The 22,622-nt window shown below is 45.8% G+C and overlaps 1 long non-coding RNA gene across 1 annotated transcript; it reads left to right on the top strand.

The window, feature by feature from the left end:
* The first annotated feature begins 1,481 nt into the window (after positions 1-1,481).
* Positions 1,482-22,294, top strand: LOC148112142 (uncharacterized). The gene is made up of 3 exons (XR_015729799.1): positions 1,482-2,295; positions 2,433-2,572; positions 22,162-22,294. It is a non-coding gene; the product is annotated as an uncharacterized LOC148112142 (long non-coding RNA).
* Positions 22,295-22,622: the final 328 nt, after the last annotated feature.

The following is a 22,622-nucleotide window of genomic DNA, read 5'->3' as shown; positions in this document are numbered from 1 at the left end:
GGTTGGAGACCTCTGCTCTAGATTCAAGGTCTAGGCCAAGTCCTTCTGCTACTCCTTGGCCAGACAACACTCCTCAGAGAGCAACACAGTGAAGTCTCTCTCAAATTAAGCTCGCTTACCAATGTCTACACATCCTAATTGTCAATAATTTGGGCTCCTAATATTTTCTAGGATATGATTTTTTTCTTTTACTTCCCAGTCTAGACTATTAGCCATCAAACTTCCTAGTGGTCTCTCATTCCAGCAGTAACCAGCTATGTTTATTTGCTTAAAGAATAATCCCTGTTGCCTTTCTTTCAAAAGAAGTATCTTTGACCAGAAAAGGTTGATCCCCTCTTTGTCAAGAGGGGGGACAATATTCTCCAAAGCGCTTGAAGGCAGGACAAGAAGCAACAGATGGAAACTCATCAAGGAGAGAAGCAACTTAGAACTAAGGAGAAATTTCCTGTCAGTGAGAACAATTAATCAGTGGAACAGCTTGCCTCCAGAAGTCGTGGGTGCTCCAACTCTGAAGGTTTTCAAGAAGAGACTGCACAGTCATTTGTCTGAAATGGTATAGGACAGTGATGGCTAACCTTTTTGCTGTCGTGTGCCAGAAGTGGGGGGAATGGGAGGGTCGCACGCACGCGTGGCCACACCCATAATTCAATGCACCCCACCCCCACGCATGTGCACACGACCCCATCCCGCGCTCCCCCCACTTTTGGCATGCGATGGCACGGTGGGCCTGGTAGGCCCATTTTTTGCCCTCCCCAGGCTCCAGAGGCTTTCTTGGAGCCTGGGGAAGGTGAAAATGGCCTCTCTCCCCCCCCCGAGGCCCTCCGGAAGCAGGAAACAGCCCGTTTCCCAACTTCCAGTGGTACTGGAAGGCCTGTTTTTTGCCCTCCCCAGACTCCAGAGGCTTTCTAGGAGCTTGGGGAGGGCAAAAATGGCCTTCTCCACCCCCCTGGAGGCCTCCGGAGGCCGGAAACAGCCTGTTTCCCGACTTCTGGTAGGCCCAGAAGGCCCAAAAATTAGCTGGCTGGCGCGCGCATGTGTGCTGGAGCTGAGCTAGGGCAATGCTCGCGTGCCCACCAAAATAGCTCCGTGTGCCACCAGTGGCACGCATGCCATAGGTTTGCCATCACGGATATAGGATCTCCTGCTTCAGCAGGATTAGAACAGTGGTCCCCAACCTTTGGGGCTTGTTGGCCCGTCCGGGGGTGGGGCGGGAAGAGGGGAACTGGGCCACACAAGTGGCAGGCTAGCGCACACAGGCGCACACAACCCTTGTGGGCCACATGCACACGTGCAGCTTGACTTGCACAAACGGGGCAGTGCGTGTGAATGCCTCCCGGCCCATCGCTCACGCAAGTTGAGTTGTGTGCACACATGCGCATGTTCCAGCCAGCCATTCTCATGGCCCAATTCCTAATAGGCCATGGCGCGGTAGTGGGCTGCGGCCCAGGGGTTGGGGACCCCTGGAATAGAAGACCTCCAAGGTCCCTTCCAACTCTGTTATTCAGAACGGGTTTCTTATTTTTTTTGTTTAAGTCTCTTCCATTTGGTAAGATGCATTTGTAAAAGGTGACGTTAAAAAGTCAGGGATGGTGAGGGAATGGTTACGGAGGGGTAAATTTATTGCAGCCGAAATACAGCTGTTGGCCTGTAGCAACCAAGAGGAAAGTTTTAGAGTTGCCTGATTAGTATGTAGCATGCACTGCTCAAAATTGCATTTCAAAGAGGTGGGCTGGGAATCCTCTGTGCTGGCTCACTGCGAAGAGCTGAGCCGCTGTAGTTGGTTAATGTGTGACATCTGAAACCTTTCGGGTTGTTCTTCAGCAAACACGCACATCCTGTCCTTTGTGGCATTTGTGGGTTATTTGATACTGTTGTAAAACTCTGCTTTGGTGTGGCAAACAATGAAGTCGTAGATCAGAATGTTTGAGTCTTTCTGAGTCTTTCAGGATTTATCAAATGGTGGAAAGGGCTGGGGCGGGGTGGGAGGGTAACCCGTTTGTCTCCATCCTCCTCTCTTTTTTTCTCCAACTGCTCTCAAATGCAGCTTTTATACCAAATGAGTGTTGCAGAAAAATTCTCCCTTCCCCTAACAAAATGTTGCTTTTCCTCTGAAAAGGCACATCTCCTCTAAACAGTGGGTTGGTGTTTTCTTGAGTTGGGGAAACAAATGAAGAGAAAACATCTTTGCAAAATTTTGGTCCTGCAAAATCCAGCGTCTTCTTTTCCAAACCAAGCTGGAGCCTTCATCTTAAAACCTGAAGGGATGCCTGGAGAACCCCGAGGAGTCTCCACTGGGTCAGTTCACACATTACTTGGGGATCGGATGGTTTCTGTGGTAGGAATCCAGTCCTTCTTTCAGCTAATAATCATATTGTGTTTCCTTTCTTTGTTTCTGTCTCTGGGCTTTGCGTGTCACATGAACCCTTCAAAAGAGCCAATGAGCTTCAAGGAGCCTTGGTGGTACAGTGGACTAAAGTGCTGTTAAGTAGCACTTAGCTGCCAGCTGCCTGCAATTACTGCAAGTTCGAATCTCACCAGGCTCAAGGTTGACTCAGCCTTCCATCCTTTCGAGGTAGGTAAAATGAGGACCCGGATTGTGGGGGCAATAAACTGACTGTATAAAAAAAAAAACCGCTTGGGGGGGAGGCGAAAGCCCTACTAAGCAGGTATATACAAAAGTATGAAGGCTATTGCTTAACGCATTGTAAGCTGCCCTGAGTCTCCGGAGAAGGGCGGCATATAAATCGAACAAATAAATAAGTAAATAAATAAATGTGTTCTATGAGGGTGTCCTGAAGGTGTCCTCTATTGGGGCAAATCTTAAATTAGGGCAGTTTGGCAGAAAGTTGAGGATTCCCCAGAGAAGTGCCCTCTTTATCAAACATTTTGGGAACTTGCAGAATTTAACCCCTGGAAGTCTGATGCTGGCCACTCGCTGCAAAGGCCATTCAAAGAGACCATCCCAGCTCAGGAAGAACAAACTGTCAACGGTCCAGTTCTGATAGCCTGAAACTCCAGCTACAGATACTGCATATCTTTCAATGCCAGTGGCTGGATGGAAGCTGCAGAGAACAAAATCATAGTTTTTTTTTCCTTTCTTTCTTTCTTTCTTTCTTTCTTTCTTTCTTTCTTTCTTTCTTTCTTTCTTTCTTTCTTTCTTTCTTTCTTCCTTCTTTCTTTCTTTCTTTCTTTCTTTCTTTTTTCTTTTTGCATCTACGTAAACAAATTAAGAGGCTCCACAGAGCTTTCTCCAGCTTGGGTATCTGCCAGATGTCCCAGCATTGTCAACATTGGCTCTGCTAAGTTGAGGACCTCTGGAAGGGAGATCCACACAGGGGGAACGTGCCCCACCACCTCCACAAAGGAAAAGCATACAATGCCTTAAATACGTTCATATCATAACAGACAGAAGTTCAACAGGCATGGCCTGTTCCACGGGGGCAGCAACGTCTTTGGTTGGATTCAGGCCAGCCTCAGCCAAGTGGTTTTTCCACCCAACAGCTTCAGTTTCCTGCTTGTTCCGTGTTCTCACGCCACTCCACCCCCCCCCCAACGCGGCTGCAGGGATGCCTCTTTGAGCAAAAAGCAAGCTGCCAGCCCCGATTATCAGCTCTCCCCTCACGTTCCTTTCCTGCCTGCCCCCCCCCCCCGCTGGTAAAGCTCTTCTATAGGGCAAGTACAGTGCTGGAGGCCCTCCTTCTGGTCAGCAGCTGGGGTGACCTGACCCAGGTCAGGAAAGGCACCCCAAGTATTGATCGCACATATTTAAACCAGCATTTCTCAACTTTGGCAACTCTAAGGTATGTGGAACTTCAACTGCAGAACTGCAGAAAAAACCATGGCTACCAACCTGCCTTCCATGGAGGACCTGTATAGTGCACGAGTCAAAAAGAGGGATGTGAAAATATTTACAGACCCCTCGCATCCTGGACATAAACTGTTTCAACTCCTACTCTCAAAACGACGCTATAGAGCACTGCACACCAGAACAACTAGACACAAGGACAGTTTTTCCCCAAACGCCATCATTCTGCTAAACAAATAATTCCCACAACACTGTCCAACTATTTACTAAGTCTGCACTACTATTAATCTTCTCATCGTTCCTATCACCCATCTCCTCCCACTTCTGACTGTATGACTGTAATCTTGTTGCTGGTATCCTTAAGATTTATATTGACTGTTTCCTAATATGATTTGATTGCTTATTTGTTCCCTATGGCTCTCATTAAGTGTTGTACCTTATGATTCTTGACAAACGTATCTTTTCTTTTTATGTACGCTGAGAACGTATGCACCAAAGACAAATTCCTTGTGTGTCCAATCACACTTGAGCAATAAAGAATTCTATTCTATTCTATTCTATTCTATTCCATTCCATTCCATTCCATTCCATTCCATTCCATTCCATTCCATTCCATTCTATTCTATTCTATTCTATTCTATTCTATTCTATTCTATTCTATTCTATTCATTTATTTATGAGATTTATTTATTTATGAGATTTATATGCCGCCCTATCTCCAACTGGACTCAGGGCAGCTCACAACAGTAAAAAAATCTAATGAAAAAGTTAAAAGAAATTAAATCCAAATCTCATAATTTGACAGTTAAAAGTGCAATTAAGACTAACAAGTTAAAAATTAAAACCCCATCAGTCCAGGCCAGCCAAACGAAACAGCCACGTTTTCAAGGCCGCGACGGAAAGAGCAGAGGTCGGGGGCCACCCGGAGCTCCAGGGGCAGTTGATTCCAAAGGGTACGTGCGCCCACAGAGAAAGCTCTCCCCATGGGGGTTGCCAGCCGACACTGTCTGGCCGACGGCACCCTGAGGAGGCCCTCTCTGTGGGAACGCACCGGGCGATGGGCAGCTGTTGCTGGCTGCAGATGACCCCCCAAATATCCTGGGCCTAAGCCATATAGGGCCTTATAGGTAATCACCAGCACCTTGAATCTCACTCGGAGGGCAACCGGCAACCAGTGCAAGTCGCGTAGGAGAGGTGTAACATGGGAGTGTCGAGATACTCCCATCACAACCCGCGTGGCCGTATTCTGCACCAGCTGAAGCCTCCGAGTGGTCTTCAAGGGCAGCCCCATGTAGAGGGCATTGCAGTAGTCAATACGGGAGGTGACAAGCGTGTGAGTAACCATGCGTAGGGCATCTAGGTCCAAATAGGGGTGCAACTGGCACACCAGGCGAACCTGGGCGAATGCCCCCCTGGTTATGGCCGTTACATGATCTTCCAAGTTTAGCCGTGAGTCCAGGAGGACACCCAAGTTGCGCTCCCTGTCTATAGGGGGCAACACCTCATCCCCTATGACCAAAGATGGAATCTCTTGATCGGACCGAGATGCCAGTACCCACAGCCACTTGGTCTTAACAGGGTTGAGCCAAAGCCTGTTCCTCCCCATCCAGATCCATACCGCTTCCAGGCACCGGGACATCACGTCGAGGGCATCGCTGGGTTGCTCTATTCTATTCTATTCTATTCTATTCTATTCTATTCTATTCTATTCTATTCTATTCTATTCACTCCCAGAATTCCTTAGCCAACTCCCAGAATACTCCAGCTACCAAGTCTGGCTAGGGAATTCTGGGAGTTGAAGTCCACATAGCCAGTCTGCTAGCTGGTGCATAGTGGGAGTTGGAAGTCTGCACATCTTGAAGTTGCTGAGGTTAAGAAACAGGTATTGATGGATTGTGGCAAAAAGTCACAAGTCAGGGAGCACCTTTTGTGACTAACAAATTGCATTCAGATGCATAATTACGAGGCTCCTGGTTTATATTTTTGCCACGATGCATGCCATCTCACTTGTTCTCCTTCCCACTCCCCCAAACTTATGTTTTAGAGGTAACGTATAGCCTCCCCCCCTTTATTTCCTGTAGTAAAACAGGTTTTCCCCTGCAAAATGCTTACTGTGTCCAGTAAGGTTTTCCTCTGCAAAATGCTTACTGTGAAATTTTTGCTCCAGGCATCATTATTCAAAGTGATTTGGAAGTGTATCCTATTAAAAAGCATGACAAGTTCTATTGTGAGTGTGTCCAAAAAATCCAGATGGCAGTCATGACTATGGGAATGAGGTTGCACAGGCCAAAGGGGTGGAATGGAAGTTAGGGTGATGGTGAAACCATCTTAGTGTTGGAGGTCTTCCAGTCCAACCCTCTACTCAAGCAGGAGACCCTATAGCAGTAATAGCTAACCTTTTTGCCATCATGTGCCGGGGGATTGCGCACGCGTGCCCACACCCATAATTCTATGCGCCCTGCCCCCGTGCATGCGTCTGTGACCCCCCCCCCGCTCCCCCGCTCCTGGCACATGTTGGCCCAGTAGGCCTGTTTTTGCCCTCCCCAGGCTCCAGAGGCTTTCTAGGAGTCTGGGGAGGGTGAAAATGGCCTTCCCCACCTCCCCAGAGGTCCTCCAGAGGCCAAAAACGGCCCGTTTGACAACTTCCGGAAGCTTCCTGATGATGTCTGGGTCGGTGGGTGGAGCCTCCCACCAATTTCACTACTGGTGAACTGGTCTGAACCGGGGGCAACCCACCACTGTGGAGCACCCACAATTTTTGGAGACAAGCCATTCCACTGATTATAGGATAATAATAATAGAATTGGAAGGAACCTTTGAGGTCTTCTAGTCCAACCCCCTGCTTGAACAGGAGATCCTATACCATTTCAGATTTTTTAAAGCCTCCAGTGATGGAGCACCCACAACCTCTGAAGGAAAGCTGTTCCATTGGTTGATTGCTTTCACCATTAGAACATTTCTCCTTAGTTCTCGGTTGCTTCTCTCCTTGGTTTGTTTCCATCCGTTGTTTCTCATCTTGCCTTTTGCTGCTTTGGAAAATAGTTTGACCTCCTCATCTTTGTAGGAGCCCCTCAAATATTGGAAGACTGCTCTCATGTCTCCCCTAGTCCTTCTTTTCATTAGACTAGACATACCCAATTCCTGCAACCGTTCTTTTTCATATCATTCTTATTGCTCTTCTCTGCACTCTTTTCAGAGTCTCAACACCTTTTTTAATATTGTGGTGACCAGAACTGGATGCAGAATTCCAAGTGTGGTCCTACTATGGTTTTGTAAAGCTAGGACTCAGTGGTGGATTGCCCCCAGTTCGCACCGGTTCTATAGAACCGGTAGTAAAACCGGCAGGAGGCCCCACCCACTGACCCCGACGTCATCAAAACACTTCTGCGCATGCACGGAAGAGCATGCAGCCCCGCTGCGCACCGGTAGTAAAGGTAAATAGAACCCACCCCTGCTAGAATCTCACAGGTTTAATTGTTCTCCCTGTCAGGAAACATATCCTTAGTTCTAGGTTGGATCTCTCTTTAGTAATCTTCCATCTGTTACTTCCTGTCCTGCCTTCTGGTGCTTTTGGAGATTAGTTCAACCTCGTCTTCTCTGCAACATTCCCCCAAATACTAGAGCCTTGGTGGCGCAGCAGACTAAAGTGCTGTTAAATAGCACCAGCTGCCTGCAATTACTGCAGGTTCGAATCTCACCAGGCTCAAGGTTGACTCAGCCTTCCATCCTTTAGAAGTAGGTAAAATGAGGACCCGGTTTGTGGGGGGCAATAAAATGACTTTGTATAAAAAAGAACACCGCTGGGGGGCGGGGGCGAAAGTCCTACTAAGCAGGTATATACAAAAGTATGAAGGCTATTCCTTAAAAGCATTGTAAGCCGCCCTAAGTCTCCGGAGAAGGGCGGCATATAAATCAAATGAATAAATGAATGAATGAATGAATGAATGAATGAATGAATGAATGAATGAATGAATGAATAAATAAATAAATAAATAAATAAATAAATAAATAAATAAATAAATAAATAAATAATAAAGACTCCTAGTGGAAATTTACTAGGACACCTAGATCCCTCTCTCTTGCTACTGTTGAGCCAGGTAGCACCTATTCTATACCTGTGCATTTGGTTCTTCTTGCCTATATGGAAGGCCCTAATTTTTCTCATCACTGAACTGCTTCGTTTACCTCAGCCAGTGGTGGTATTCAGCTGGTTCTATCCAATTCGGGCGAACCGGTAGTGGCGGCAGAGGGAGGCTCTGCCCACCTGCCCGGACGTAATCACGTCCTGTTTTTGATGCTTGCACATGTATGGAAGGCCCTGTCCATGTGCAGAGGTGGTGCGTGCGTGCTCCCATGTGTGGGAACTGGTAGCAGTAAGAAGGTCACGGTGGCTCAGTGGTAAGACGCTATCGAAAGGTCGGCAGTTCAGCAGTTCGAATCCCTAGTGCCATGTAACAGGTTGAGCTCCCATGACTTGTCCCAGCTTCTGCCAACCTACCAGTTCAAAAGCATGTAAAAAAAATGCAAGTAGAAAAAGGACCACCTTTGGTGGGAAGGTAACAGCGTTCCGTGCGCCTTTGTCGTTTAGTCATGCCGACCACATGACCACAGAAATGTCTTCGGACAGTGCTGGCTCTTTGGCTTTGAAATGGAGATGAGCACCCCCCCTAGAGTTGGGAACAACTAGCACATATGTGCGAGGGGAACCTTTAGCGAAGGTAAGTGAATGCCACCCCTGACCACAGCCCCCCACTCCATGAAGCCAGATGTTCTTCAACTAGGATGGGCAATCAGCAGTAGCATATTTCTTCTAGCTCTTTTCCAGAGATTGTGCCTGCCAAGATAGTGAGTGACCCCTTGTGGATCATGTAAGACAAATTTTGGAACGATTTTCTAAGCTGGATAAGTCTTTGCTTTACTTGAGTTGCTGAATTATGGGGAGATGAGCTGGGAAACAAAGGGACAGATCCATTAGGAGCCTCTTTGTGTCAACATTCATGGAGCTGAATGGCACGTGTGGAACCATATACTGGACTCCATTTAAAACTGGACTCTCCTGTGCAATGTGTTGTGACCCAGGCCCAAGTAGGTAGTATTAAATACAAACAGTTCGAAAACAAACAGACTTTATTAGAACAGCTGAGAATTAACTCATTCTCAGCATAGTCCAAACTAAATTAAAGCAAATTCTTCAAAACACCATTCCTCAGTTTATCACTGACCTTGGGAAAATTAGGCAAACTGCCAAAGGCTTTCTTGGCAAAAGTTCAGAAGCAGAAGACGCCGACAAGAAATGAATACAGGGAAACAAGAAGCAATTCTTGAACAAGAAAAGCCTTGGTGGCATAGCAGACTAAAGTGCTGTTAACTAGCACCAGCTGCCTGCAATTACTGCAAGTTCAAATCTCACCAGGCTCAAGGTTGACTCAGTCTTCCATCCTTCCGAGGTAGGTAAAATGAGGACCCGGTTTGTGGGGGCAATAAACTGACTTTGTATAAAAAAGAACACCGCTTAGAGGGGGGCCGAAAGCCCTACTAAGCAGATATATACAAAAGTATGAAGGCTATTGCTTAATGCATTGTAAGCCGCCCTGAGTCTCCAGAGAAGGGCGGCATATAAATCGAACCAAATAAATAAATAAATAAATAAATTCTCTCAACGGTTGTTTTCCGGCAAAGAGGCCAAGAGCCATTGCTGGTCTTTTAAGCCTTATGGGAGGGGCCAATCATCTCTTGGCCCTCCTCCCAAGTCATCCTCTCTGCTTTATCTGCTCCTGCCTTCTGGGAGCTCTTCTCATGCGTGCACTAGGAACAGGCTCCTCCTCTTCCTCTGCCTCTCTATTGTCAGCCTCTGGAGGCTCCGAAGTCCGCACATCACTCCCCAATGGCCCTGACCCCATCTCTGCCTCCGACGCAAAGCCCTCATCTGGGCCTTCCCCACCTCCAGGACTGGCCCATGTTCTTCCTCAGCCTCCTCACTGTCCGACTCCACTGCCAGCTCCGCAGGCTGCTGGCAGACCACAACACAATGGAGGAACCCCAGAAATCAGAAACACGCCTCACTCTATTGTCTGTTTTATGCCGACTGTGGTTGTCAGCTGCTGATCCCACAGCTGATTAGATTTGCTGGCCCCTCTGATCAGTTCTTACTCTCAGGTTCAACGGACCCTGTTTTCTTAAGCATGGCTCAATTCTGTCATGTAAAATGTAAAATGCAAAGCAGTTTGATTGGCAAATCTGTTACTTGGCTAGCTAATCAATATCAGTGTTATGGATTTAGATGTTTTATGTTGGTATTAAGTACAATAGCTGTTTTGTTTTGCTGCAGAGGGAGCTGCGTTGTTTCTAAGCTTTTCATGAACATCAGTCTTATTGACAACTATTCTCTCTTGTCTGGCATGAAATTCCAATTAAATAGATTTATTACTAATAATGTCTATGCACAGGAATGTATTCAACCAAGGGTTAGTTCTGTCTTGGTGCTAGGTAAAGGTCAACAGAATTCAAGAGGAGTTTGGGACTATGTAGAGACTCTAGGCTAATTCCTCCTTTGACTCCACCCCCAGTTCTGTCACTCCTTCTGTTCAGGGCTGTAATCTGAGTTCTAACTGGGTTGCTTTGGAGCCCAACCTTTGGCTAAAACCCCAAGGCAGCTTGGCGTACTATAGACCAACGTTCGGTACAGGATGGGACAGTGCTCTATAAAACTGCTAGAACACCAAGATATCCTGGCCACTTTTCCTTGTTCTAATAAGGTTGCAAAATATTGACATGGATATCTCTGAGATACTAATTAGGAATGGATAAAACAGCAAAATGGAAAATGTAACTGCTTTGCTCTCCACGATGAAGTGAAAAGTTCAGCAAATAACTCCTCTTTGTGTCTTTCCCTGCCCAGTTTCAGCAGTTTGTTGTGGCCAAAACACACACACACCTCCCACAAAACGCACTGCAACGCTTTTTGCAGCCCTTCTCATTCTCCTCCAGCTCGACAGGAGGCAACCAGGTGCCAAGGGAAGGCCGTGGTGCCTTCTTTAAAACCTTTCTATCCTGCTTGTCGATCAGAAAGGTTGGCAGTTCGGTGGCTCGAATCCCTAGCACAGGTCTCCTGCGTGAGCAGGGGGTTGGGCTAGATGACCTCCAAGGTCCCTTCCCACTCTGTTCCTGTTACAAATGCTTCTCCGCAATCCAATGCAAAATTACTAATACCGATATTTTTAAAACTGTCCAAATAGAAACGAATGAGAAATAATCAGATAAAAAGTGGCATCAAGCAGAATAACAGATTCGGAAGGGACACTGGAGGTCTTCTAGTCCAACCCCCTGCTCAAGCAGGAGACTCTATCCAAAGCCAGACAAATGGCTGTCCAGTCTCTTCTTAAAAACCTTCAGTGTTCCCACAACTTCTGGAGGCACATCATTCCCACTGATTGATTGTGCTGACCGTCAGGCAGCGGCCATCAAGGTTCACCAGTGGTGGGTTGTTCCTGGTTCGCACCGGTTCGCAAGAACTGGTAGTAAAAATTTGTAGTAGTTCGGAGAACTGGTAATAATATTGGCTGGCCACGCCCCCAAACCGGTCCCTGGCCCGGTCGCCGCTCACTTACCCCGCCCACCTCATCAGAGGCTTTTTTTAAAAAAACTTTTAAAAGCATTTTTTCTACAATCTCTTTGGCCAAAAAATGCTTTTAAAAGTAAAAAAAAAAAAAAGCCTCTGATGATCGCGCAGCTCAGCTGGGATCATCAGAGGCTTCTGGAAGCATTTTTTTTCTGCAAACTCTTCGGCTGAAGAGGTTGTAGAAAAAAAAATGCCTTTAAAAGCCTCTGGCGATCCCAGTTGAGTTGCCTGATCGTCAGAGGCTTTTCAAAGCATTTTTTTCTGCAACCTCTTAAGGTTGTAGAAAAAATGCTTTTAAAAGTAAAAAAAAAAAAAAAGTTGGCCACACCCACCCAGTCACATTACCCCCCCACCAAGCCACACCCACAAAATAAGCCACACCCACAGAACCGGTAGTAAAAAAAATTTGAACCCACCCCTGAGGTTCACCCATACAATATGAACAAAAAACTAGAGAGCAGAGTCCAGGATTGCCTCAAAATGAAATTGCATGGATGATTTCCCAGATTTTTTTTCCAGAGGAAGGAGAAATTATTGAACCACATTTTAAGGGCAGGAGTCTTCCTTAGTGGTCAAAGAAGGAGTGAAGCAAAGCCACAGCGGATGTCTTCCCTCAGGATTGAACCAAAGTGTGGGAAATGATGGAGACCACAGGACGGAAGCGAGGACCAATCGCCAACCCCCCCTTGCCTCCCTCAAAAATACAAGGAGGCCACACTAATATGTGGTAGTATTCACATACCTTCGCAAATGTGAGCACACGCGCCACCTCCACGCATGCGCAAGGCCTTCCGTGCATGCGTAGAGCATCAAAAACGGGAGGTGATGACGTCTGGGCAGGTGGGCGGAGCCTCTGGTTCGCCCAAACCGGATAGAACCGGCTGAATACCACCACTGACTGAATCCAAAAGAAAGTTTCCTCCTCCTTTGAAAGAAAGTTCTAAAGCAAATTCTGTTTCATCAGCCTAAATGGAGACTGGGGGGCGGGGGGGGGATGCTGCCTAGGGAACGATCAGATAAGTGAAGGCATAGCCTGCAGCTGCACAATGGGTGAAGAAAGAGGGTCAGAAGGGGGTCCCTAACTTCTTGGGTTGTAAAGGAGACGGTGGGAGATTCGTACTTTTGAACATGCAAGTTTCTGTTAATGTAACTTTACAACAAAGTAGACTACAAATTCCTTGTGTGTCTAATCACACTTGGCCAAATAAAGTGTTCAATTCAATTCAAAAGCAGAATTAGTTCAACTCAGTGGTGAAATGTAAAATTTGTTACTATCGGTTCTGTGGGCATGGCTTGGTGGTGGTGGGTAATGTGACTGAGTGGGCGTGGCCAACTTTTTTTTTTTTTACTTTTAAAACCATTTTTTCTACGTCTTCGGCCGAAGAGGTTGTAAAAAAAAGTGCTTTTAAAAGCCTCTGACGATCCCAGCTGAGCCGCACGATCATCAGAGGCTTTTTTTTTTTTTTTTACTTTTAAAAGCATTTTTTTGGCCGAAGAGGTTGTAGAAAAAATGCTTTTAAAAGTTTTAAAAACAGCCTCTGATGATTGCGTGGCTCAGATGGGCATGGTGGGGGGGAGCAGGGATTTTTGCTACCGGTTCTCCGAACCACCCGCCTCCATCGCTACTGGATCGGGCGATCCGGTCTGAACCAGGAACATTTCACCCCTGGTTCAACTGTTCATGTTTTCTGGTTATGTTTCCTGTCCGATCTGTCTGGGGGGAGGGCTAAAAGAATCTTGCAAGTCTAAAAGTCCATGTCTCCCCGCTGTCTCTTTTACAGCCGAAGAAACTAGGGAGGGTCCCTTCTGAGACCTTTCTCTCTCTCTCTCTTTCCATTATACAGTTACAGGCGATGTCCTCTCTTATGTGACCGTTCCCTAGGCACATTTCTTCACCCGTCTCTCCAGGTTTTTCCTCACATGCCATTACAGAACCAGAGGGAAAAGGACGAGATAATGTTTCTGATTCATTCCATTAAAAACCTCTTAAGATCCCAAAAGCATTTCAAAAGAAGAGACAACAATTGCAATCAGTGGAGACAGAACCAGTCCATTCTTCTTGGAAGGCTCCCTTTTTCAGAACGTGGACCTCTTAGTCCTTCTTCACAGCCAAGGTGAAGGGTTCAAGTCAGAGGTGGGTTCTACTTACCTTTACGACCGGTTCGCAATGGGGCTGCTCACGCGCACACACGCTCTTCTGCGTGTGCGCGGAAGTGTTTTCATGACATCAGGGTCAGTGGGCGGGGCCTCCTGCCGATTTTACTACCGGTTCTATAGAACCGGTGCGAACCGGGAGCAACCCACCACTGGTTCAAGTCACCAAAAATTGGTACCAGCATAAGCTTTCTCTACAGTACAGTACAGTGTCGCCTCTGCTCACCCATCAGGCAGTGGTGGGTTGCTACTGGTTCGCTCCGGTTCAAGTGAACCGGTAGCGGTGGCGGTGGGAAGCTCCACCCACCCGCCTGGACATAATCAAGCTTCTGCGCACGTGCAGAAGTGGCGAACGTGCGCGAGCAAACCGGTAGCAAAGGTAAGTGAAACCCACCACTGCTGTGTGGTTTTGTGGTGAGGGGTGTAGGACATGCCATTGATTAAAGCTTCCCTCCCCTCCCCTTATTCTCAATGTCACCCCTCCTGTGGAAAAGATCTACCAATGACATGGCTGCTGTGATTGGAGAATGGTTTCCTTGAATGGCTAAACTCCAGAACTGACTATCGAAATGAGGTGCAGAGTTAAATGATCTACAACAGTGTTTCTCAACCTTGGAAGCTTGAAGATGGGTGGACTTCAACTCCCAGAAGGCTGGCTGGGGGATTCTGGGAGTTGAAGTCCACCCATCTTCAAGCTACCAAGGTTGAGAAACACTGATCTACAAGGATGTGGAAGATGCAATTTGTAAAGCAAGGAGGCCAGGCCCCATAACCATAGGTCACTGGTGGCTACCTCATCTCTCCTGCCATTCAGAGGGGAGGGATGGAAGGACAGGAGGAAGACAATGGCATCAGCTGGTGATAAAAAAATATTTGGGAGGTTGCAGGGCAGCTTCATCCTACCCTCAACCCCCAACCACGATTGGCTTTTATGTTTTGAGCTCCTTTGGAACATTGATTTGGCTCTTTCGAAAGAGAGCCAAACCCAAGTACAAGTGATTCTTGAGCACAGGTTTAATGCTCTTTCAGAAGAACTCTGGACCAATTTGAAAACTAGCCCAATTAATAGCCGATAATGAAAAGAAGAACTAGGGGTGACATGAAAGCACTATTCCAGTATTTGAGGGGCTGCCACAAAGAAGAGGGAGTCAACCTATTCCCCAAAGCACCACAAGGCGGGATAAGAAACAGTGGATGAAAACTCAGCAAGGAGAGATTCAACATAGAACTAAGGAGAAGCTCCCTAACAGTGAGGACAATTACCCAATGGAACCTTTTGCCTCCAGCTTTACCTGTTTTTAACTGTTTAATTGCTGCAATAATCTCCTCAGAGGTTATTGGCTGATTCAATCCTTCCCTCTGTTCTAACGTTAATTCAGGAATATTCTCTTCCTTTAGGTATCTATCTATATCTATGCCTTGTATTGAATCACTAGCATATAACTTTGTATAAAATTCTAAAAAAGCTTTTTTGATCATATTCTGTTGATAGACTTCCTTACCTCTAAATTCTATCTTACCAATAACTTGTGATTTCTGTTTTTTCCTCAACACATAGGCCAACCACCTGCCTGGTTTATTAGCATTACAAAATGTATTGTGTTTAGCAATACTCCATCACTGGAGGTTTTTAAGAAGAGACTGGACAACCACTTGTCTGGAATAGTATAGGTTCTCCTGCTTGAGCAGGGGGTTGGACTGGAAGACCTCCAAGGTCCCTTCCAACTCTGATATTTTGATAAATGGAAGGTAGTTGGTCAATATGTTGGGAGAGCTCTATTTTATTTCATCTCACCTCCACATCAGGGGTGAAATGCTCCTGGTTCAGACCGGATCGCCCGATCCGGTAGTGATGGTGGTGGGTGGTTCGGAGAACCAGTAGCAAAAATCCCTGCGCCCCCCCCACCATGCCCAGCTGAGCCACACGATCATCAGAGGCTTTTTAAAAAAAACTTTTAAATGCATTTTTTCTACAACCTCTTCCGATGAAAAAATGCTTTTAAAAGTAAAAAAAAAGCTTCTGATGATTGCGCGGCTCAGCTGGGATCGTCAGAGGCTTTTCAAAGAATTTTTTCTACAACCTCTTCAGCCGAAGAGGTTGTAGAAAAAAAAATGCCTTTAAAAGGCTCTGATGATCCCAGCTGAGTTGCCTGATCGTCAGAGGCTTTTCAAAGCATTTTTTTCTGCAACATCTTGGCCGAAGAGGTGGTAAAAAAAATGCTTTGAAAAGTCTCTGACGATCCCAGCTGAGTTCCTGATCGGCAGAGAGGCTTTTCAAAGCATTAGAAAAAATGCTTTGAAAAGTTTAAAAAAAAAAAAGTTGGCCACGCCCACCCAGTCACATTACCCCACCACCAAGCCACACCCACAGAACCCATAGTAACAGATTTTACATTTCACCCCTGCTCCACATCCCAACCTCCATACACTTGTCAAAATTTAATATTTTTTTAAAAAAAAGGTTTAGTGCTTCTCTAAAAAAGTAGTAAACTCATACAGGTAGCCCTCAATTTACAACCATTTGTTTAGCAGCTGTTTGAAGTTACAACAACACTGAAAAAGTAACTTATGACTGGGCCTTGAACTTACAACCATTGCAGCATCACCACAGCCACTGGGGCGTGGCAATTCAGGCACTTGGCAACCGACACATATGACTTTTATCTGCCTCTGATTTATGTTGAGTAAGAGATGATGCAATAGTACAGGGAGCAGAGATTTCCAGGGCATCCACTTGTGATGTGATTAGGGAGAAGTGGAGAAAGATCCTCAATGCCTTTTACTGGTCAATCCAAGAGGCCCTGCCGTATATTTGCACAGGTCTTAAAGTGGAGAAGATTAGCTTTGTTGATGGTGCTTACTACCTGAGTCCCACTTTTCATGTTACTTGCTCCATTTACGTGAAAGATATGAAAATAAATTCCTCTGCATGCAATGGGGCTTATTTCTTGCAATTGGCACAAGGCAGCATCCTTAGACAAAGCCTTAGACATCAGATTAGGCCAGTTTTTAGATTCAACTGACTTCCCAGAGGTATCTGATTAGCTAATGAAAGATCAAACTTCTTGATTGATTCAGAAACCATAAAGAACATAATACAATAAACTCTATGGCTCACATCAACCTTCCCTTATCTGCTGCCTTCTCCATGGATTAAAATTACCTCTGGAATCTCAGTTTGTTCAGAGGAAACCAGAAAGGCTGCTATAAAATTTAAGATGCTTGGCATTTAGATAAAAAAAATTATGGGGTCTATATCAATGGACAGTCTGGAAAAACAGAGTGTGCAATGTCTGGATATCTTCCATTTGGCAGATATTTTATTAAATTGGGAATTGGCTTATCAGCACAGTTGTCAAAGAATAACAATGGGTAAAGCCATTAAGAATTATGCTTTGTTTATTTGATCTGTATTCTAAGTGACACAACAGAGAATAAATAATGGAAAACATGTAGGAAAAGAGTATTAGGTTCGTGATTCTGGATGTAACATAGACAGGAGATTACTTGAAAACTCATAAAAATGGATCTGGGTTTTGCAAAGTAAGTTTTGGATTTCTCATAGTAAGGGAAGAAATAACATATAGAAGTTCCGCTAAAATAATGAATACCAAGATTATGGATCTGCAAACAACTAGAAACAAGCAAAGTTATTACTAGAAGCCAACATGGGTTTGTCAAAAACAGATCATGCCAGATAAACTTATTTCATTCTTTGACATAAATTAGTGAACCAGTGAAATGCTGTGGACATAGTATTCTTGGATTTCAGTAAGGCATTTGACAAAGTAGACTACAGCCTACTTATTGGTAAGATAGAAAAATTTGGGATAAATAGTATCACCACCAGATGGATTCATAACTGGCTGACCAACTGGACTCAATGTGCAGTCCTCAATGCGACTACATCTGCATGGAGGGAAGTAAGCACTGGGGTACCACAAGCTTCTGTCTTAGGCCCAGTACTCTTCAATATCTTCATTAGCAATTTAGATGAGGGAATAGAAGGGGAATTCATCAAATTTGCAGATAACAAGCTGAGGAGTGGGTGGGAAAGCCAACACGTTAGAGTAGAAGTTAGACTAAAGACCCAGAGACATTTTAACAGATTTGAAAAGTGGGTCTTAACCAACAAAATGTAATTCGGTGGTGAGAAAAGTAAAGTTTTTTACACTTAGGCAAGAAAAACCAAATGCACAGGTATAGAATAGATGCTCATTGCCTCAACAACAGTAACTGTGTGAGAGATCTAGGAGTCCTAGTGGACAACCACTGAGGTATGAGCCAACAGTGTGCTGCAGCTGCCAAAAATGCCAATGCAATCCTAGGCTGCATCAACAGGCATGTATGAAGTTCATGTGAAGTGTTAGTATCACTTTATACTGCACTGGTAACATGATACTTAGAATACTGCATCCAGTTTTGCTCAGTAGGAGACAAAAAAGCTGTTGAGATTCTAGAAAGAGTATAGAAAAGAGCAACAAAGATTATTAGGGGACTGGAGGCTAAACCATATGCAGAAACTGGGAATGTCTAGTCCCGTGATGGCGAACCTATGGCATGCGTGCCACAGGTGGCACGCGGAGCCATATCTGTAGGCACGCGAGTGTTACCCTAGCTCAGCTCCAGCACGCATTGCATGCCGGCCAGCTGATTTCTGGGCCTTCCAGGCCCACCGGAAGTCAGGAAACGGGCTGTTTCTGGCCTCCGGAGGGCCTCCAGGGGGTGGGAGGCTGTTTTTGCCCTCCCCAGGCTCCTAGAGAGCCTCTGGAGCCTGGGGAGAGCGAAAAACGGGCCTACTGGGCCCACCGTGCCATCACATGCTAAAAGTGGGGGGAGCGCAGGGGAGGCGCGGCATGGCGTGGGGTGGGGGGCATTGAATTATGGGTGTGGGCATGCATGCCACCCCTCCGTGCTCCCCCCGCTTCTGGCACGCGACGGCAAAAAGGTTGGCCATCACTGGTCTAGTCTAATGAAGAGTCGTACTAGGGTGACATGATGGCAGTCTTCCAATATCTGTGGGGCCATTAGAGAGAGGAGGGGGTCAACCTGTTCTCCAAAGCAATTGAGGGATGGACAAAAAGTAATGGATGGAAATTTATCAAAAAGAGATCCAATCTAATTTCCTGACTGAGAACAATTAATCCGTGGCACAGCCTGCCTCCGGAAGTTGTGGGTGCTCCCTCAGTGAAGGTTTCCAAGAAGAGACTAGACTAGAATGGTGAAGGTCTCCTGCTAGAACAGGGGGTTGGGGTAGAAGACCTCCAAGACCTCTATAGTTACTATTCTATGTTCAGTACTTTAATCTCATTTTCCCAATTTACAATGCAAACACGGTCAATCTGATTCAACCAATGTTGTATCCCTGGGAACCAAGAGATAATGAGAATGGAAGAAAAGGGCTGATCTTCCTGAAGGGAATTCATGAATTGCATGCCTGGAAATGAAAGTGTCATTTTAATTATGAATGAAAGGACTAAAACGTATCTTAGAAAGCCTGAATTGGGGCTTTCTGGGTTGGTGATAGAACTTTCCGGTAAACAGTGATAATGGAAGAAGCAGACAGGAGTGTAGGGAGAAACGGTACAATATTCTAAATTAATGGGATTCCGGTAAACATTTCTGTTAGGAATGAGAGGATTACAAAAAAAAAAAAGGGGGGGGGAGTGGATCTTCCAAAGATCCATGAATGAAAGACAAAGGGGTTACAGATACAGATTAACAGAGTTGGAAGGGACCTTGAAGGTCATCTAGTCCAACCCCCTGCCCAGTAGGTTCTGCTGTCAGTCCAGCCTGGATGGCAGACGAGTCTCTTCTTGAAAGCTCCCACAACTTCCGAAGGCAACTTCTGTTCCATTGGTTGACTGTTCTCACTGTCAGAAAATTCCTCCTTATTTCTAGGTTGAATCTTTCCTTGGTCAGTTTCCATTCACTATGCCTTGATGGCCTTCAGGAAAATAGCTTGACCCCCTCCTCTCTGTGGCAGCCCCTCAAATATTGGAAGACTGTTATCGTGTCTCCCCTGGTCCTTCTCTTCTCTTCACTAGACTAGCCATGCCCAGTTCCTGCAACCGTTCTTCATATGTTTTAGCCTCCAGTCCCCTAATCCTCCTGGTTGCTCTTCTCTGCACTCTTTCTAGGGTCTCAACATCTTTTTTATAGTATGGTGACCAAAACTGGAAGCAGTATTCTAGGTGTGGTCTTACTAAGGCTTTATAGAATTGTTTTAGTGCCTTACTTGATCTTGATCGTATCCCTCCGTTAATGCAATTTAGGATTGCATTGGCTTTTTTGGCTGCCTCCACACACCCTTGGCTGGGTTTGCAGTTTTTTGCCTTGTGTGATCATTGACAACTTTGCACCAGGGAAAAACCAATTTGACTGGTCCAATTCATGGTTTGGCCATCGGGAGGTTATAGAATCATAGACCAAAAGGGACCTTTGAAGTCTCCTAGTCCAACCCCCTTCCCAAGACAGGAGTCCTTCTATCATTTTGGACAAATGGCTGTCCATTCTTTTCTTGAAGACCTCCAGGGATGGATGGCACACCCACAACTCTGGGAAGCAAGTTGTTTTATTGAGTAATCATTCTCACTATCAAGAAATTCCTCCTTATGAGGGTGGAGGTTGGTTCTCCGAGCTTGTGGGTTGGTTTACAAACGTTTCATGACCAGTCTAGATAACATCTTCAGCTGAGTTTAGTGTCACTGTCCCTCTGTTTATAAGGGCTTTGTGTGGACAGAGGAACATGGGGCTCCCCTTGAGGAGCACCCGGAGGCTCCAACTGGTCCAGAATGCGGCTGCGCGGGTGATTACGGGAGCGACATGGCGCTCCCATATAACACCTCTCCTGCGTGAGCTGCACTGGCTCCAGGTGGTCTTCCGGGTGCACTTCAAGGTGTTGGTTCTCACCTTTAAAGCGCTCCATGGCTTAGGGCCAGGGTATTTATGAGACCGCCTTCTGCTACCGATAACCTCCCACCGGCCAATACGCTCTCACAGAGAGGGCCTCCTCAGGGTGCCGTCGGTCAAGCAATGTCGGCTGGCGGCCCCCAGGGGGAGAGCCTTCTCTGTGGGAGCACCCGCCCTCTGGAACGAGCTACCTCCCGGAATACGGCTGATTCCGGATCTCCGCACTTTCCGTAAGGCCCTGAAGACGTTTTTATTTCAGCAAGCCGGCCTGGCCTGAATAGGTTTTATGGGTTAGTTTTTTAATTGTATAGCTAGGGGTTTTAAATTGGGGCGACCGTTTAATTTAATTTATTTTTAATTATTTTAACTTTTATATTCTATGTTATTTTAATTCTCGGCTGTTCACCTCCCTGAGTCCCTTCGGGGAGAAGGGCGGGATATAAATTAATTAAATAAATAAATAAATAAATAAATAAATAAATAAATAAACAAACAAACAAACAAACAAACAAACAAACAAACAAACACCAACACTGACATCCCCTAACTTCGCTGAAGATGTTACCTAGACTGGTCATGAAATGTTCAAAAACCAACCCACAAGCTCAGAGAATGAACCTCCACCCTCATCCTACACCCAAGTTACAGATATTCGCCACTATTGCATTCTCCTTACTTCCAGGTTGAATCTCCCCCTGATGAACTTCCCTCCATTGCTTTTTGCCCTACCCTCAGGTGGTTTGGAAAATAAATAGATTGTCTCTTCTTTGTGACAGCCCTTCAAATACTGGAAGACCGATATCATGTCAACCTTCTCTTTGTTAAATAGACATATCCAGATCCTGCTACCGTTCATTGTATGGTTTGGCCTCCAGACCTATTATCATCTTTACTGCTCTTCTCTGCAGTTTTCTAGGGCCTCCGCATCTCTTTTTGTATCTGGATGACCATCAGGAGTCAAAGAAAAGCCAGATGGCAACCCTGGCCATCAATGATCAGACCCTTGTAAAACTGGGGCCACCTTGTAAAAGAAGTGGGATTTTGATGCCGTCTTGACATTCCTTCCTGCCTTCCTCACCCCCAGTGGGCCCTGTCTGGGGACAATTTGGAAAGGGACACGAGGACAATCCTGAATGTCCACCAGATGGTAGAGAAGTGACAGAGAAGATGTAGAACTGTGATCATCTGGATTTCTGCAGCGCAACTCCCTTAGCCTTAACTTTGAGAGAAGACGATGCTGTGGGAATTAGGTGTTTAGCAGAGTGATGGCACAAGGGAAAGTGTCTGATTGCAATGCCCTATCGCGGTGTCCCGAGGGAAGGAGTTGGAACAGTTTATGTCCAGGATGTGAGGGGTCTATAAATATTTTGTCAGCCCTCTTTCTGACCCGTACAGTATACGATAGAGGTCCTCAATGGAAGATAGGCTGGTTGCAATTTTTTCTTTATGCAGTCCTAACTATCCATTGAAGTCTGTACCTGTTTCTGTTTCGGTTGATGCGTCAAACCAGACAGTTATAGAGGAACAAATGACAGATTTAATAATTCCTCTGTAGAACTGTGTCAGCAGATCCTTGAAAATAGAATATAAATGAATCTAGAATGGGAAGCATTTTCTTTGTGTGCGTCTGTGAGTTTAAGGAAGGAGACAAATTGCGTTGTTTTCTTTCCAGCAGGCTCAAGGTCAGCCTTTCTTCAGATGACATCCTGGAAGTGCACTTCTCAGAAAGCTCAAGGAGAGCAGACATGTAGCTCCACTGAATTGTTTAGAGCCCAACCAAAAAAATAAACTAAAATAAAATAAAGATATGATTTTTTTTAAAGCAAACCTCAGTGTGAAATGCCCAGTGAGGCATCATAGAATCTAATTCTTTGATCCACAGACCAGGGGTGAAATCCAGCAGGTTCTGACAGGTTCTGGAGAACCGGTAATGGAAATTTTGAGTAGTTTGGAGAACCGGCAAGTGCCACCTCTGGCTGGCCCCAGGAGTGGGGAGGGAATGGGGATTTTGCAGTATCCTTCCCCTCCCACGCCCACCAAGCCACGCCCACCAAGCCATACCATGGCCACCAAGCCACGCCCTCAGAACCGGTAGTAAAAAAATTTGAATTTCACCACTGCCACAGACTCAGG

Source organism: Pantherophis guttatus, chromosome 13, assembly GCF_059756535.1.
Source record: "Pantherophis guttatus breed Tessera chromosome 13, ASM5975653v1, whole genome shotgun sequence".
NCBI lineage: Eukaryota > Metazoa > Chordata > Lepidosauria > Squamata > Colubridae > Pantherophis > Pantherophis guttatus.
This window is presented reverse-complemented; position numbering and strand designations above follow the sequence as displayed.